Source organism: Nerophis ophidion, linkage group LG05 (assembly GCF_033978795.1).
Source record: "Nerophis ophidion isolate RoL-2023_Sa linkage group LG05, RoL_Noph_v1.0, whole genome shotgun sequence".
NCBI lineage: Eukaryota > Metazoa > Chordata > Actinopteri > Syngnathiformes > Syngnathidae > Nerophis > Nerophis ophidion.
Window position 1 is genome coordinate 67,347,963 of NC_084615.1, and position 17,264 is coordinate 67,365,226.

Consider the following 17,264-nt stretch of genomic DNA (forward strand, 5'->3'; position numbering starts at 1 on the left):
ATTCCTGGCTGTGAATTTGCTCATTGCTATTTTTATGTTTTTGTGCATTATTTGTTGCCGTAATCATTAAACGAACAGGTTACTCATCAGTTACTCAGTACTTGAGTAGTTTTTTCCCAACATACTTTTTACTTTTACTCAAGTAAATATTTGGGTGACTACTTCTTACTTTTACTTGAGTAATAAATCTCTAAAGTAACAGTACTCTTACTTGAGTACAATTTCTGGCTACTCTACCCACCTCTGTTTGTATTTGACTTTATTAAATTGATTTATACTATAATTAGGCACAACCGGACTGGAGCAGGAGGGGATAGAAGTAGAAAAAAAGGAAAACAGAGGGGGAATTTGCGGGGACAAGAGGGGGATAAGACATATAGACTATAATGACAACTATCACAATAACAACCACAAAAACAGAACAGCATCATCAAATACGATATGTGCAAACATGATACAAAAAGTGTTGGCAAAGAAGCAGTTAGTGAAGTAAATATTAATACCACAGAAATTACAATGGTAAATGAGTTGTACTTTTATAGTGCTTTTCTACCCTTTTTTTAAGGAGCCCAAAGCGTTTTGACAGTATTTCCACATTCGCCCATTCACACAAACATTCACACACTGACGGCGGGAGCTGCCATGCAAGGCGCTCACCAGGAACCATCAGGAGCAAGGGGGAAGTGACTTGCCCAAGGACACAAGGGACGTGACTAGGATGGTAGAAGTTGGGGATTGAACCAGCAACCCTCAGATTGCTGGCACAGCCACTCTACCAACTTCGCCACGCCGTCCCCTCAATGAACATTAATACAGTACAAATGGAGCTATACAAATACCAATAGATATATCACTATTGATAATGAATAATAAAAATAATTACTTCTATTACCAACAATACAATTGTTTCAAATGCAACAATACATGTATGTATTGATAACTTGAAATAGTGAAGTGAAGTGAATTATATTTATATAGCGCTTTTTCTCTAGTGACTCAAAGCGATTTACATAGTGAAACCCAATATCTAAGTTACATTTAAACCAGTGTGGGTGGCAATGGGAGCAGGTGGGTAAAGTGTATTGCCCAAGGACACAACGACAGTGACTAGGATGGCGGAAGCGGGAATCGAACCTACAACCCTCAAGTTGCTGGCACGGCCACTCTACCAACCGAGCTATGGTATGCTATAAATACAAAAGAAAGCAGACACATGGAGGGAAAAAAAGAGAAGAAAACTGTATCAACCTTGTAGATTGTTATAGTAACAATAAGTTAAGCCTTTTCAGTGTGCTGTGGGTTATTTAATATCTCCTAGGGGAACAACATTAACATATGTTTGATGAGACATAAATATATGCGTGACTGTGTGTATGCATACAGTATGTGCTTGTATGTGTTTCTTAAGTGAATGTGCATGTGGATGTATGTACCTGAAGTCTGTATATATTGTACTGTATTTGTGTATGTATGTGGGAAAGTAGGTACCTATGCGTGCGAGTATGTATGAATATCCATCTATCCATTTCCTACCGCGTATTCGCTTTTGGGGTCACGGGGCGGTGCTGGCACCTATCCCAGCTACAATCGGGCGGAAGGCGGTGTACACCCTGGACAAGTCGCCACCTCATCACAGGGCCAACACAGATAGACAGACAACATTCACACTCACATTCACACACTAGGGCCAATTTAGTGTTGCCAATCAACCTATCCCCAGGTGCATGTCTTTGGAGGTGGGAGGAAGCCGTAGTACCCGGAGGGAACCCATGCATTCATAGGGAGAACATGCAAACTCCACACAGAAAGATCCCGAGCCTGGGATTGAACCCAAGACTGCAGGACCTTCGTATTGTGAGGCAGACACACTAACCCCTCTGCCACCATGAATAATTGTGTATGAATAATTGTGTACATGTGAGTATTTATGTTTATTTGCTTGTACAATATATTTATCTCCCAGTATGTGCGGGAGCCAAATTACGCCCCCCGCCACCCATAGAGCCCTACGCCAAAACCGCATATGTGGCCAGACCTAGTGAGGGTTAATGTCACTCCCATTTAGACAGTCACATACACTAAATACAGATGTGTCATCTTCACTCTGTATTGTATTGAAGATAGTCTTAATGAGGCTTTTTTTTTTTTTTAATTTAAAATCGTCCAATATAATCAGACCCCGACAAGACGTTTTTTTTAAATGCACAATCACATATGACGGCTGTAATTATTTTGTGGGCAATTAAAGACCTTTTAAACAATTTGCTGTGCTCCATTCATCCATGTATTTTCTTGACAGCCACCGCTCATCACAGCATGACAAATTCCACCGGTAAATACTCTGTCAGGGTCATTCAGATTCTCCTTACCTGATGGGGTTAATAGAATTTGGAACATGCTGTCTCCAACAGGATCGGTCTAATTAAATCAAGAGATTACGCTTGTGGAAGGCAACAACGCTTCCACTCTTACTGGGAGCAAAACTGTAGGAAAACGAAAGAGAGATGTTGTAATAATTGATATATGGCTCAGAATTCGGGAAGTGCAGTCGTGAGAGGCGGTTGAAGCAGAGCCTGACCTGACATGATGACAAACAAACAAATAATATAACGTAATATTATATTAAAAGATTAGAGCAAATAATATAACGTAATATTATATTAAAAGATTAGAGCTGGTACAAAATGTGGCTGCTAGACTTTCGACAAGAACAAGAAACTTTGATTATATTATGCTTATACTGGCTCACCTGCACTGGCTTCCTGTGCACTTAAGATGCGACTTCAAGGTTTTACTACTTATGTTTATTGTCAGAACTTGGACTTTTTTGCAACTTGCTGCGTGGGTTGTTTTCCCCGGATGCAAAGGAACAGGACCTGACGAGGTTTGCAGGTAAATACATGATTTGATTATGACTAACAAAATACAAACAAAAGACGCTCACAGCGGAGGCACAAAACCTAACGCAGGGAACAAAACTAACACTAAGGCATAACAATGGACACGAAACAAAAATCACTTACTGTAACGAGAAACGAGCATGAAAAAGAGCAGCATGAACTATGGCATGGATAATCAGCATGAACTATGGCAAAATCAGAGTAGCACATAGCAGGAACAGAGTATGATAATGTCAATTTTGCCAGGACGACCAACTGAAAACGACAGGCTTAAATAGTCTCTCTTATTACAAACAGGTGCGTGAGACACATGAGACAGGTGAAACTAATACGTTGACATGGTGACCAAACAAGGGAGCTACATCTGTGGTCAGCTCCATTGTAATCCCATGGGGTTGAGTTTTTATCTTGCCCTTATGTGGGATTTGAGCTGAGGACGTCGTTGTGGCTTGTGCTTTTCTATGACTCCAATAATATTTTATTTGTGACAAATCCCTGTGTTTTAACATTTCATGATGAAATACTGGGCCGAAACCTGCAATGAAGCAGCTGATAGTCTTCCCTCTCTGCATAGTGTGCAAGCAACCAGTCTAAGTGCACTGTACTCAGTCCTCATGACACTTCGTCGCATACACACCAGAAACCTCAGGGACTGCCACAAGTCTTTTCTCTCTGCTTAAGTTTGGACGCAAGCCGAGACGCACTCAGTGAACTTTATTTGGTACAATCACTCGGTGTGTGGCGCCTGCTTATTACTGTTTGTCAGGGTTTGAACCTAGAAAACGCTATTTTGATGAGATGGTATTTTATTTGTTTAATCAATGATTTTCAATTGTTTATCCTGTTCAGGGTCACAGTTGAGCTGGAAGCTCAACAGACTATATAGGCAAGAGTTGGGGTACACAATGGACAGGTCACTACTTAACAAAATGCACAGTTAGACAGAAACCCATTCAATCGTATGTAAAACTCAGAGCTGTGTCACGTCTAGAAGTGCGCGGAAGACACAGCCATCGTCGGGTGCATCAGGGACGGCAGAAAGGAGGAGTTTCGGAACCTGGTGAGGGACTTTGTTGTCTGGTGCCACACGAACCTCTTGCAGCTCAATCCGTCAAAGACCAAGGAGCTGGTCATTGACTTTGGGAGGTCGAGTCCACGGTCACAACCTATTGTGATCGAGGGAGTTGATGTACAGACCGTGGACTCATTCAAGTACCTCGGGGTTTGGGTGGACAATAAGATGGACTGGACTTTTAACACGGACCACCAGTAGAAGAAAGGACAGAACAGGCTGTACTTCCTCAGGAGACTGCATTCCTTCAACATTTGTAGAAAACTCCTGTGGATGTACTACCAGTCTGTGGTTGCCAGTGTTCTGTTCTACATGGTAGTGTGCTGGGGGGGCAGTACATTTAAGTAGAACAGCTCTAGACTTGAGAAAATGATCAGGCGGGCCGGTTCTACAATCGGAATGAAACTGGACTCACTGGTGACGGTGGCAGAGAAGAGGACTGTTGACAAACTAGTGAGCATCCTGGATGATGCCAGTCACCCTCTGCATAGCGTTATCAGTAGCCAGAGGAGCCTGTTCAGTGCTAGACTGCTTCATCCCAAGTGCAGGACTAATAGACTCAAAAACTCCTTTGTCCCACACGCCATTAGACTGTACAACTCCTCTCTGGGGCGGGAGGCGGGGGGTACAAGGATGACAGGGGATGCAAAACAATAACAGTGCAATACATTTTCATGACATGGTCGCTACTGCCTACTTTCTCTTGATATAGTCTTATTTTACTGTTGTATTTTTATTCCCATTGTTGCTTTTTATTTTTTATTCTTATTGTCATATTTCTCTATTTTGTTTCCATTTAAACCCCCATTATTTACTTTTAACTTTTTTTTAATTGATCTCAACTCTGTACACTGCTGCTGGAATTGTAATTTTCCTGAAGGAACTCTCCTGAAGGAATCAATAAAGTACTATTTATCTATCTATCTATCTATCTATCTACAATTACGTCTCTAATTACCTACCATGCATCTTTTAGGACTGCGTCAACCACCTCCTTTGCCCTTTCAGTGTTAGCATACACAGAAGGATGGCTTTCATAGGTCAAATGCAGAGGATAATTTCACCATACCTCATGTGTGTGTGTGACAATCGTTGGTACTTTAACTTTAACACTACAACCCACATGTATGGTATCAGTTGCAAGTACATACATAGATGCAGTCACTGATAGTGTCGTCGGTTAGGCCCCTGACTTTAGTACATGCAGCATTTGATCAGTTCCACTCAGTGACATTGCTCTGTGATTGACCGGCGAACATTCCAGGGTGTAGACAGCTAGGATTGGCGACCTTCAACAGAGAAAAACAATCACTGGACGGACCTTCCAGTCTGCATCTGTTATGAAATGACCTAAAAGTAAAAAAAATACAAGAAGGATAAGCTCATCTTCCCATGATAAAAGGACTGTACTAAAACAGGATTGGTCATCTATTATCAAGGCTAGTAGGGGTAATAGTAAATGAATAGAGTGAGAAATACTTGAGGGAATAATCAAACTCTTTTATTTTAACAGAATTATTCTAAGAGGGATAATTTTAATTTGTAAATCCCCCAAAGCTGTGACCCAAAATTAATTTTTCCTGAAGAGGACGACCCCTAGAGACGGACGCAGGAATGTGGAGAGAAATTTGGCATAATTACACAAGCGTGAAACATTTTTCGATAAAAAAGGCAGTCATGGATGATGCAAGTTATAAAAGGAGACGCTGACCTGAGGCTGGGGATGAGTGAATTGGAGTGTTGACATTATTGCACCGCTGGGACTGGGACAGCCCCTCCAAAGCATCATGGGAAGATTAATCTCTGCAAATTATCAGCCTCATAATGGAACACCAACTACGGGGTTTGATGCTTGTTGAGAATGCTCAAAGTGCTTGCCTAAACATGCACTATGTTACCGTATGTTCCGCACTATAAGGCGCACCAGATTATAAGGCGCACATTCAATGAATGGCCTATTTTAAAACTGTGTTCATATATAAGGCGCACATTCAATGAATGGCCTATTTTAAAACCGTGTTCATATATAAGGCGCACCAGATTATAAGGCGCACATTCAACGAATGGCCTATTTTAAAACTGTGTTCATATATAAGGCGCACCACATTATATATCTCCCTTGTGGAGGGGGTCCGGTCCGATCCGGTGGCCATGTACTGCTTGCCTGTGTATCGGCTGGGGACATCTCTGCGCTGCTGATCCGCCTCCGCTTGGGATGGTTTCCTGCTGGCTCCGCTGTGAACGGGACTCTCGCTGCTGTGTTGGATCCGCTTTGGACTGGACTCTCGCGACTGTGTTGGATCCATTGTGGATTGAACTTTCACAGTATCATGTTAGACCCGCTCGACATCCATTGCTTTCCTCCTCTCTAAGGTTCTCATAGTCATCATTGTCACCGATGTCCCACTGGGTGTGAGTTTTCCTTGCCTTTATGTGGGCCTACCGAGGATGTCGTGGTGGTTTGTGCAGCCCTTTGAGACACTAGTGATTTAGGGCTATATAAGTAAACATTGATTGACTGATGATTGATTGATAAGGCGCACATTCAATGAGTGGCCTATTTTAAAACAGTGTTCATATATAAGGCGCACCAGATTATAAGGCGCACATTCAATGAATGGCCTATTTTAAAACCGTGTTCATATATAAGGCGCACCACATTATAAGGCGCATAGAATAGACGCTATAGTTAAGGCTGGGGTTACGTTATGCATCCATTAGATGGAGCTGCGCTAAAGGGAATGTCAACAAAACAGTCAGATAGGTCAGTCAAACTTTATTAATAGATTACAAACCAGCAATAGATTACAAACCAGCGTTCTGACAACTCCGTTCACTCCCAAAATGAATAAACAGCTGTTTTATTATTTTCCCCGATTGCATAAACACGTAAAAAACAGTCTGATACTGTCACGGTAAATCAAACGTTAGTGCAATCACAATATAGTAACATTCGAAATAGTGCAAAGCAATAATATATCATTAACTCAACGTTGTTAAAACGATAATGTCACACAACACAACACACAAAATAAACATGTAAAGCTCACCTTATTAAGTTATTCCTCATCCACGAATCCCTCGAATTCTTCTTCTTCAGTGTCCGAATTTAACAGTTGGGTGAATACGGCATCGTCAAAGTCATCATTAAACGAGTCAGTGTCGCTGCTGTTAATGTCAAATTATCTCGCTATTCCCGTGTTCTACTGTGTGACTGATCGCCTTGAGTTTAAAATTAAGTCGGTGGCTGCTTATCGTAGAAGAAGAGGCACGCTTCTTTTTCTCCAGGGGAAAAACCATGGCGTGGCGACAAATAAAGTACATTTATTTCAAGTATCAGCCCTGTAGGACCGCACCGCATCGGAATCATAATATTGGATGCGATAAAAGTGGTCTAAAGTTGGCCAACACAAGACTTCAATATATCCGATCGTGAACCGTCCAAACAGATATCCTAACTGTGATCACACTACACACAAGTGAATGAAGTGCATACTTATTCGACAGCAATACATGTCACACTTAGGGTGGCCATATGAGCAACGCCAACACTTTCATAACCATGTGCCATATACTGAAACTACTCTCAACAACAATGACAAACACATTTTGGGAGAATATTTGCACCTTAGACTAAACTTCTTTTTATTGTCATTCAAATTTGAACTTAACATTACAGATAAGAACAATATATCTGTGACGTCTTGCTGGCATCGTGGCGGTGTGTTTGCGTTCTCCCGCGGGTGCAGCGAAGATGGACACAGCGTGAGGTAGGAACAATGATTTATTTCTACTAGATAAAACAGACTAGGAACCAAAAACAGTTGCTCGAAGGCACTAACAACAAAACAAACAGAACTAGCATAGGAGCTAGAGGGAACAAAAAGCGCTAGCATGTAAACTAGGGATAAACAAAGAAAATAGCATGGAAGCTAATCGAGTATATGAAAGGTAGTTACCACAATGCGGGAAGGGCGATGTCAACTGTTGCATGAAGCAAACCATAGTCCAAGACTGAATGTCAAACAAAGGCGGGCATATAAAGGGAGCTAAACCAGGAGGCAGGTGTGCGTGATCAGACGGAAGGCAGGTGACACAAGCGCATTGCTAGGACAACCGAAATAAACCAGGTAGTGCCACAAAAAACTGAGGATGACAAATACTAGACAGAATGTGATAACAAACAGAATCAAAACCAGAATATGCCATGATCCAAGACATGGATCATGACAATATCGTTGTATTAGCTCGTTTTAGTGCAGGATAAAAGAGCAATAAGGTGCCGCAATAAATACATAGATTACTGTACAGATAAATATATTGCACTTTTGCATATGCATCCACGTTTATGGATGTATGTCTTTATATACCAAAGAGTTATTCCCTTTTGGGGGGGAATTTTGGGGATTATTATGATGCGTTCAAGAGTCTTACGGCCTGAGGGAAGAAGCTGTTACAGAACCTGGAGGTTCTGCTAAGGAGGCTGTGGAACCTATTTGTCGAGTCCACAACATAAATTCCCAGAATTCCCTGCAGCACCTACTCTTCCGGGACATTACAATACAAACAAACACCATTGACGGATCTACACCTAACATCCACTGTAATGATACCAAGTACAGGAGCTGTAGCCAGTCGATACTACTATAATTACATCGATTTTTTTTTTTAGCATCACAAAATCCTATTTTTTTTCATTTATATTATGTTCATAAACTCAGGAAATATGTCTCTGGACACATGAGGATTTAGATTATGACCAATGTAATGTTGGGGCGGCGTGGCGCAGTGGGAGAGTGGCTGTGCGCAACCCGAGGGTCCCTGGTTCAAATCCCACCTAGTACCAACCTCGTCACGTCCGTTGTGTCCTGGGCAAGACACTTCACCCTTGCTCCTGATGGGTGCTGGTTAGCGCCTTGCATGGCAGCTCCCCTCCATCTGTGTGTGAATGTGTGTGTGAATGGGTAAATGTGGAAGTAGTTTCAAAGCGCTTTGAGTACCTTGAAGGTAGAAAAGCGCTATACAAGTACAACCCATTTATCATTTATTTAATGTATGATCCTGTAACGACTTGGTATTGGATTTAATACCAAAATTTGTGGTATCATCCAAAACTAATGTAAAGTATCAAACAACAGAAGAATAAGTGATTATTACATTTTAACAAGTGGTAGAGTTCAAGTACCTCGGAGTCTTGTTCACGAGTGGGGGAAGAGTGGATCGTGAGATCGACAGGCAGATCAATGCGGCATATTCAGTAATGCGGAAGCTGTATCGATCCGTTGTGGTGAAGAAGGAGCTGAGCCGGAAGGCAAAGCTCTCAATTTACCGGTCGATCTACGTACCCACCCTCACCTATGGGCATAAACTTTGGGTCATGACCAAAAGGACAAGATCCCGTGTACAAGCAGCTGAAATGAGTTTCCTCCACCGGGTGGCGGGGCTCTCCCTTAGAAATAGGGTGAGAAGCTCTGCCATCCGGGGGGAGCTCAAAGTAAAGCCGCTGGTCCTCCACATCAAGAGGAGCCAGATGAGGTAGTTCGGGCATCTGGTCAGGATGCCACCCGAACGCCTCGTCCGGCCGGTAGGAGGCCACGGGGGACACACAGGACACGTTGGGAAGACTATCTCTCCCGGCTGGCCTGTGAACGCCTCGGGATCCCCTGGGAAGAGCTAGACGAAGTGGCTGGGGAGAGGGAAGTCTGGGCTTCCCTGCTTAGGCTGCTGCCCCCACGACCCGACCTCGGATAAGCGGAGGAAGATGGATGGATGGATGGATAGATTTTAACAGAAGTGTAGATAGAACATGTTAAAAGACAAAATAACCAGATATTAATAGTAAACAAACGAGTAGGTTACTATTTCATTTTTACAGTTTGTCCCTCATATAATGTTGAAAAAATAATAGAATGATAAATGACACAATATGTTACTGCATATGTCAGCAGCTATATTAAGAGCCTTGAGGTTGTCTTGTTTGTTCACTATGTTATTTAAGGACAAACTTGCAATAAGATGTTTAATGTACCATAAGATTTTTTTTTAAAAATAAAGCCAATTATGAAATTTTTTGTGGTCTCTTTTATTTAGAAAAGTACCGAAAAGTACCAAAATGCATTTTGGTATCGGGACGACACTACCCTGAACTGTAAAATGTAGTGGAAACGCAAACAACACAAGTCTGCAGGAAAAGAGTGTTCATATACTTATGGTGGAATAGGGACTGTAATGCAAATTCTTACGGCATCAAAGAGTGAGATTTAACAAGTAAAATTATACCGGTTGTCCTCCGTTCCACACTTTTTCTAAGAAGCTGATGACATTCACACCGCACTTTCTGCATGTCTGTAGGATTATGCACAAAAGTCCTTGTGGAAGTACTAAAAAGTGGTGATTGATATTCGGCGTATTCAACAATCCAATAATAACCTTTTCCAAAAAGACTTCGGCTGTCTTGCAGTATGCATTTCAAGTCTTTCCATGGCACCGCAGCGTTGTCATTTTATGTGTCGTAATAAAATTTCAAACATCATTGGAATAACAGATCACATCCATATCACCCAGACGCTCACAACGGTACTTAAATGTTATTTACTGTGCCATACTTCTAGAGCTAACTACAGTGGGACCATCACAGATTATTTTCCCTGTCAAGGTTCGGGTAGGATTACTTTTTTGGTATGCCTTCTGGAGGCCGTGATATACTATTGATTTGTTGACATGTCCTCTTTGTCACACCTATGGATCATGTTTTGTTTTGGTCATGTTCGGTTTGGTTTTTTGGACATTTGGTTCTGTCTTTTCACTTCCTGGTTTGTTTTGTTACTATAGCTACTCCTATTTCTTTCTCCTATGTCCCCCCCTCCCTTGTGGAGGGGGTCCGGTCCGATGACCATGGATGAAGTACTGGCTGTCCAGAGTCGAGACCCGGGAAGGACCGCTCGTCGGGACCCAGGATGGACCGCTCGCCTGTATCGGTTGGGGACATCTCTACGCTGCTGATCCGCTTGAGATGGTTTCCTGTGGACGGGACTCTCGCTGCTGTCTTGGATCCGCTTGAACTGAACTCTCGCGGCTGTGTTGGAGCCACTATGGATTGAACTTTCACAGTATCATGTTAGACCCGCTCGACATCCATTGCTTTCGGTCCCCTAGAGGGGGGGGGGTTGCCCACATCTGAGGTCCTCTCCAAGGTTTCTCATAGTCAGCATTGTCACTGGCGTCCCACTGGATGTGAATTCTCCCTGCCCACTGGGTGTGAGTTTTCCTTGCCCTTTTGTGGGTTCTTCCGAGGATGTTGTAGTCGTAATGATTTGTGCAGTCCTTTGAGACATTTGTGATTTGGGGCTATATAAATAAACATTGATTGATTGATTGATTAGTTTCCCCTAGTCACGCCCCGATCATCAGCCTCTCACACCTGTTTCTCATTACCACTGTTAGTATTTAAGGATTTTACTTTCTCTCCATCACTCTGGGATTTTTGCATTCTGCTTCATGCCTTCACGATTACCTGCTACGCACTCTGGCATCCATGCCCCTTGTTTTGGTCACAGTAAATGTTTTTGTTTTAGTTGGCAGGTGACACATGCGCGTTGCTAGGACAACCGAAATAAACCAGGAAGTGCCACAAAGAACTGAGGAAGACGAATACTAGACAGTATAGTTTATCGTCTTTCATGCCATCGAGCAGGTGTTTTGTTTTCCTGTTTGTATTTTTGTTGCCAAGTTTTGTACCTCTTTGCGAGCGCCCTTAGTTTGATTATTTTTGTATTTAGTATTCAAATAAACCTTGTACTTACACTCTCGTTTGGCTCGTCCTGTATCCTCTCTGCATGGAAGAAGCAAAAATAACCACAGTCCAGGCTTGACACTCTTAGTCTTTTTGTCTCACCATGTGCCTGTCTCCCCACACACCAGCATCTGGGAGTAATAGATACACACCAATACAACATGGCAGTTTGTTAACTTGAGTGGTATAGGGAAACAGAACTAATTTGTGATGTTTAATCTGAATACACATGTCAACCACGCCATGGCTCTACAAGCCTTTAAGTTTGACGCATTTAAAGGATCCTTGAAGAGGACTCAGGTCGAGAAGTGTCACTGCTAAGCCATACACACCCACTCCGAGCTGCCATCCACTCTGGTTTAAGAGATGCAAGAAAAAGGTTAAGCCTGTGATAAAAACTTACAAGTACCAGATAGTTTAGCACTGTAATGAGGATGTACTAACATAAGGAAGCCCTATGTGACACTTGCTGGATGAGAATAAGGTCAAAGAACACTGGACACGCTCGGCTACAATAATATTAACTCGCTTATTACATAATGGTGGTGATGACACGCCATTAATTTGGTGACATCTCATTACTCCCACTATCATCGTTTGCATCTGTATTACACCAATTAGGGCAACAAAGTGATTCTGCCATATCCAAGCCGTGAATGAATTAAGATCATCTGATTACCCTGAAGTATGTGTAAATGTATACTGCTCAGCTTTCAGGGAAATGAATACCAAGGAAAGCAATTATCAGTAACAGAAACCTACTTCTTACAGCCCATATTGTCCAATAACTAGGGGTGGGCAATATCGCAAATTTGGGTATCGATACCGATCTGATCCGATACCGATACCGGAAGTGTTGTCATCTGATGGGAGGGGGGGGGGACTTCGGGGTATCGATACTTTTGAAAAACAGATTTGTACTTTTGCCTTTATTAATTGATTATGATAATAATACAACACAGGACAACGATTGAGTCAAAAAATAAAATATTTATTACAAAAGTAAAGGGCTTCACGGTGGCAGAGGGGTTAGTGCGTCTGCCTCACAATACTAAAGTCCTGCAGTCCTGGGTTCAAATCCAGGCTCGGGATCTTTCTGTGTGGAGTTTGCATGTTCTCCCCGTGAATGCGTGGGTTCCCTCCGGGTACTCCAGCTTCCTCCCACCTCCAAAGACATGCACCTGGGGATAGGTTGATTGGCAACACTAAAAAAAATAATAAAATAAAATAAAATAAAAAATTGGCCCTAGTGTGTGAATGTTGTCTGTCAATCTGTGTTGGCCCTGCGATGAGGTGGCGACTTGTCCAGGGTGTACCCCGCCTTCCGCCCGATTGTAGCTGAGATAGGCGCCAGAGCCCCCCGTGACCCCGAAAGGGAATAAGCGGTAGAAAATGGATGGATGGATGGACAAAAGTAATATCAATAGCAATAAAGTAATGCAAATAAGGTGCAAACAACTACTGAACCTGGCTTGTCGCCTCTAAACACACAAACACTTAAGGTAAATAACAAAACTCTAGTTATTGAACAAAGTTGTAAACATGAACACAAAACAAAAGAATCGAGAAATTCAAATAAAAAAGTAATAATATCAATTATAATAAAGAAAGTAGTGCAAATAAGGTGAAAACAAATACTGAACTTGGCTAGTCGCCTCACAACACACAAGAACTTAAGTCAAAAAGAAAACACTCGTTATTAAACAGTTGTAAAAATGAACAAAAAAACAAAAGAACTGAGAAATTCTTATCGTTATTTTACTGCAATAAAATACTCTACAGTTTACAACCAAGACATTAAGTCGCACTGGAAACGCACGCGTGTGTGTGTGCGTGTCCGAGTGAACCTCGGAGCGAATTATACTGATGAGTGTGTGCGAACGCACCAAGCGTCATGTTAATTGTGTTTATTTTATTTTATTTTGGGTTGAAGATTAATTTTTAAAGTGTTTTTAAATCTTGTTCGCGACCCATCACTAGGTGGGAGGGTGGAGTGGTGAGGAGCGCTGCGCTGCGCTCACATTTTTTTTAAATCGGAGTGATTCACTTAATTTGGTGAAGTATCGATACATCACGCCAGTATCGATACGATGCCGATACTCACCAAGTATCGATACTATTGATACGCCCAGCCCTACCAATAACCCCACATTTTTGGACAACATGTCGCTGAATGAATGAGCAAGTATCGGACACCTCGGTCTCCTTGGACGACGCATCTTAGCTGGGGACTGGACACTATCCGAGAGTTGGTGGGCGGCCAAGGGTGGAGTCGGCTCTCTTGGTTGCTTTGTTGGGTCTGCTCCTGTCTCTGGCCATGCTCCCCCCCAACCCCAGCAGACAATGGCGTGGAACACAGCAGAGGTCATCACAGTGTATATGTTTCTTTTTTTTGTTGTTGTTTTACTTTTGTGGCTGTGTGTAGAAGTTGCTGGTTGCATTAGCTCTGCTCTTTTTATGGCTTTAATGTCCTTTGTGTTATTTGATATTTCCCTCTTACACACATTTTTATGTGTGCGATGGCTATAAGGTTTATTTTTTCCTTGGCCTCAGTCTGGACCCCTTCTTCTCTCCTGATTTTTTTTCTGAACCCCCCCTTTAGGTGTCTTTCAATGACATACATCAGATATTATATGATAACAGCTTCAATATAGAGAAAACTTGCTTTTCCATTCTAATGGTACTGTAAATTTAATCTTAAAAGTTAAATCCAAATATAAATGGTAAATCTTAACCTAAATGTTGAATCTAAATCAAAATGTTGAATCGAAATCATTTAATTAAAATATTAAATCGAAATATTAAATCAAAATTTAAATGTTAAAACTAAACCTTGAATCTAATTGTGAGCGCTACATGTTCAATCTACACCTAAATGCTAAGTCTAAATCGACATTTGAGCGGTTCATCGTAAAGCGCCATGGGTAAAGATGAATATTCATAAAAAGCCAATTTTCCACCATTGCCAGGCTTCTCAGTTGCAAGGCCCCGCCCACATCTCTGCCTCTCAGTGCACAAAACTCCGACATTGTTCTTACTGTAGAAGAAAGAAACTGAACAGACACTTTACCGCGTGCTGTTCTTAGTAAATCAGACCATTGGTTTTGCAACGTGCATTAAAAGTGTCATATAAATCAATTTGGATGGATTGATTGTTCGAAATACTCTGTAGCATTGATACAATTGACTTAAATGTTCCTAATTAAGCCAAGGTGAATTTTTCAATGACAAGGTGAGCAACAAATGTGTCATTTCCCTTCTTGGAATTTTAGATTTACACTTTATAACCAAACTGTTGTAATCCGATGTTCGGATCATACCCATATTTTTGTTTTTGTTCCATTTTGGTATCACTCTGTTGTTTGACGTCCTTATTTCCTGTTTTATTAGTTCACTTGCTCTTTGCTTTCTACGCACACCTGTTCCTTGTTATCACCTCCGTTATTTAAGCTCGCCCCTTTTCGTCATTCATTGCCGGACTCTAGTTTGCTTTCACGCAACTGCTGATGACTTGTTTTTTCGTGCTCTTTCTCGCTAGCTGCCACGCTAAGCTTTATTTTATTCCTAGCTTTCATGCTAGTTGTTTTGTTTTTCCCTTTTTGTGCCTTCGTGCCAAATATAGTGTTTCTGTTCATATTCCTAGCCTCCGTGCTGGCGCCATTTGTTTACTGTTCTGTTTAGCTCCAGTGTTTTGTTTCTAGCCTGTTTTATTAATTTAATAAATCCTTTATTTCTTACCTTTTGCTGTGTTCTTGCCGACGCATCCACGGAGGAACAAAACCGGCATCTTTATGCCACGCAAGCCTCACACAAACATGCTCATGCTTTTATGCTGAACACACATTTGTGACCAAATGAATGACTACAGATAAAAGTGCATACATCAGCTGTTTTATTATTTTTATCGAGTCAAACAGAGACACGTGTTGAGACAGAACAAGAAGCCCAGACAATACTTTATCTGATGGTGCCACAGAATTGGCTTGGCCTACATGTGACAGCAGGCGAAACTCACAGCAGAGAAACAAAGAGATGTCCTGCAGTGATTAGAACAACTTTTCCTTTCATTCTCACTTTTCTCGTCTGACTATGCGCGATTCCTTTGGGCACTACCCCGACAAAGCAATCTCTTTATAATTATTCACAGGCAGCTAATTCTCTTGACTTTGAGCATGTCTCATGTGCAGCATAGTGCTGTGGCCCTTTCACTTAGCGATCACATTTGGACCAGACATGCGACGCGATACTTTGAATTTTGCCTCTGTGCCACAGCTGATCCCGTACTTAGTGTTTTGCTGCATCAAGAAATCATGAACCATCTGCCCGTTTCAATCTGTACACGACGTGAGGGATGCCGGTCTCGTTATCCTTTATTAATGAGGCATTGTACGCTTGCCAAGGAATTACACCAGCACAAACGGATGATATGCAAATGTTACTTGCTTCCGTGAAATGGGAACTTCAAAGATGTGTAAAAATCAGTATTGCATGGAGTGACTCACACTGAAGGAAAAACATTTACATTGCAGTGAAGAAATATGTGTGGAGGTATTTGATAAAACTATTCGAGTCTGAATCATTGCACAGATGCAAGAATGAATAACTTCTTGCTTATTTTGTTTTGTCATCTGGACCGGTTGGTTGATTGTATAATTTTTGACATCAGCGAATGGCTGATACATCACCCCCCCTCCCACCTTTTAAATAGAACCCTGTTTAGACCAGTTGATCTGCTGTCTCTATTTTCTTTTCACCAAATTATGTGGTCCCTTCCAAGATTTCTTGTTTTTCCCATTGGGTTGAGTTTTTTCTTGCACTGATGTGGGATGTGAGCCGAGGATGTCGTTGTTTTTTTGAGATATTTGTGATTAAGGGCTATAAGTAAACTTTGATAAAAGGCCTACTAAAATTAAATGTTCTTATTTAAACGGGGATAGCAGGTCCATTCTATGTGTCATACCTCATCATTTCGCGATATTGCCATATTTTTGCTGAAAGGATTTAGTAGAGAACATCGACGATAAAGTTCGCAACATTTGGTCGCCTTTACCGGAAGTCGCAGACGATGACATCACCCGTTGAAGGCTCCTCAAATCCTCACATTTTTTTTCTAATGGGAGCCTCCAACAAAAAGAGCTATTCGGACCGAGAAAACGACAATTTCCCCATTAATTTGAGCGTGGATGAAAGATTGGTGTTTGAGGCTATTAATAGCGACGGAGTAGAAAAAAAAAAATCAAGGTAATTAAAAAAAAACGCGATTGCATTGGGACAGAATCAGATGTTTTTAGACACATTTACTAGGATAATTCTGGGAAATCCCTTATCTTTCTATTGCAGGGTTAGGGAACCTATGGCTCTAGAGTCAGATGTGGCTCTTTTGATGACTGCATCTGGCTCTCAGATAAATCTTAGCTGACATTGCTTAACACGATAAGTAATGAATAATTCCGCTGGTAGTCACAGTGTTAAAAATGACGTTCAAATTATATAACATTCT

At 41.6% G+C, this 17,264-nt stretch overlaps 1 long non-coding RNA gene across 1 annotated transcript; it reads right to left on the reverse strand.

Moving 5' to 3' along the window:
* Positions 1 to 12,734: 12,734 nt before the first annotated feature.
* Positions 12,735 to 15,602, reverse strand: LOC133552399 (uncharacterized). Its single transcript, XR_009806703.1, has 2 exons — positions 15,503 to 15,602; positions 12,735 to 12,969 (listed from the first exon to the last, which is right to left on the reverse strand). It is a non-coding gene; the product is annotated as an uncharacterized LOC133552399 (long non-coding RNA).
* Positions 15,603 to 17,264: the final 1,662 nt, after the last annotated feature.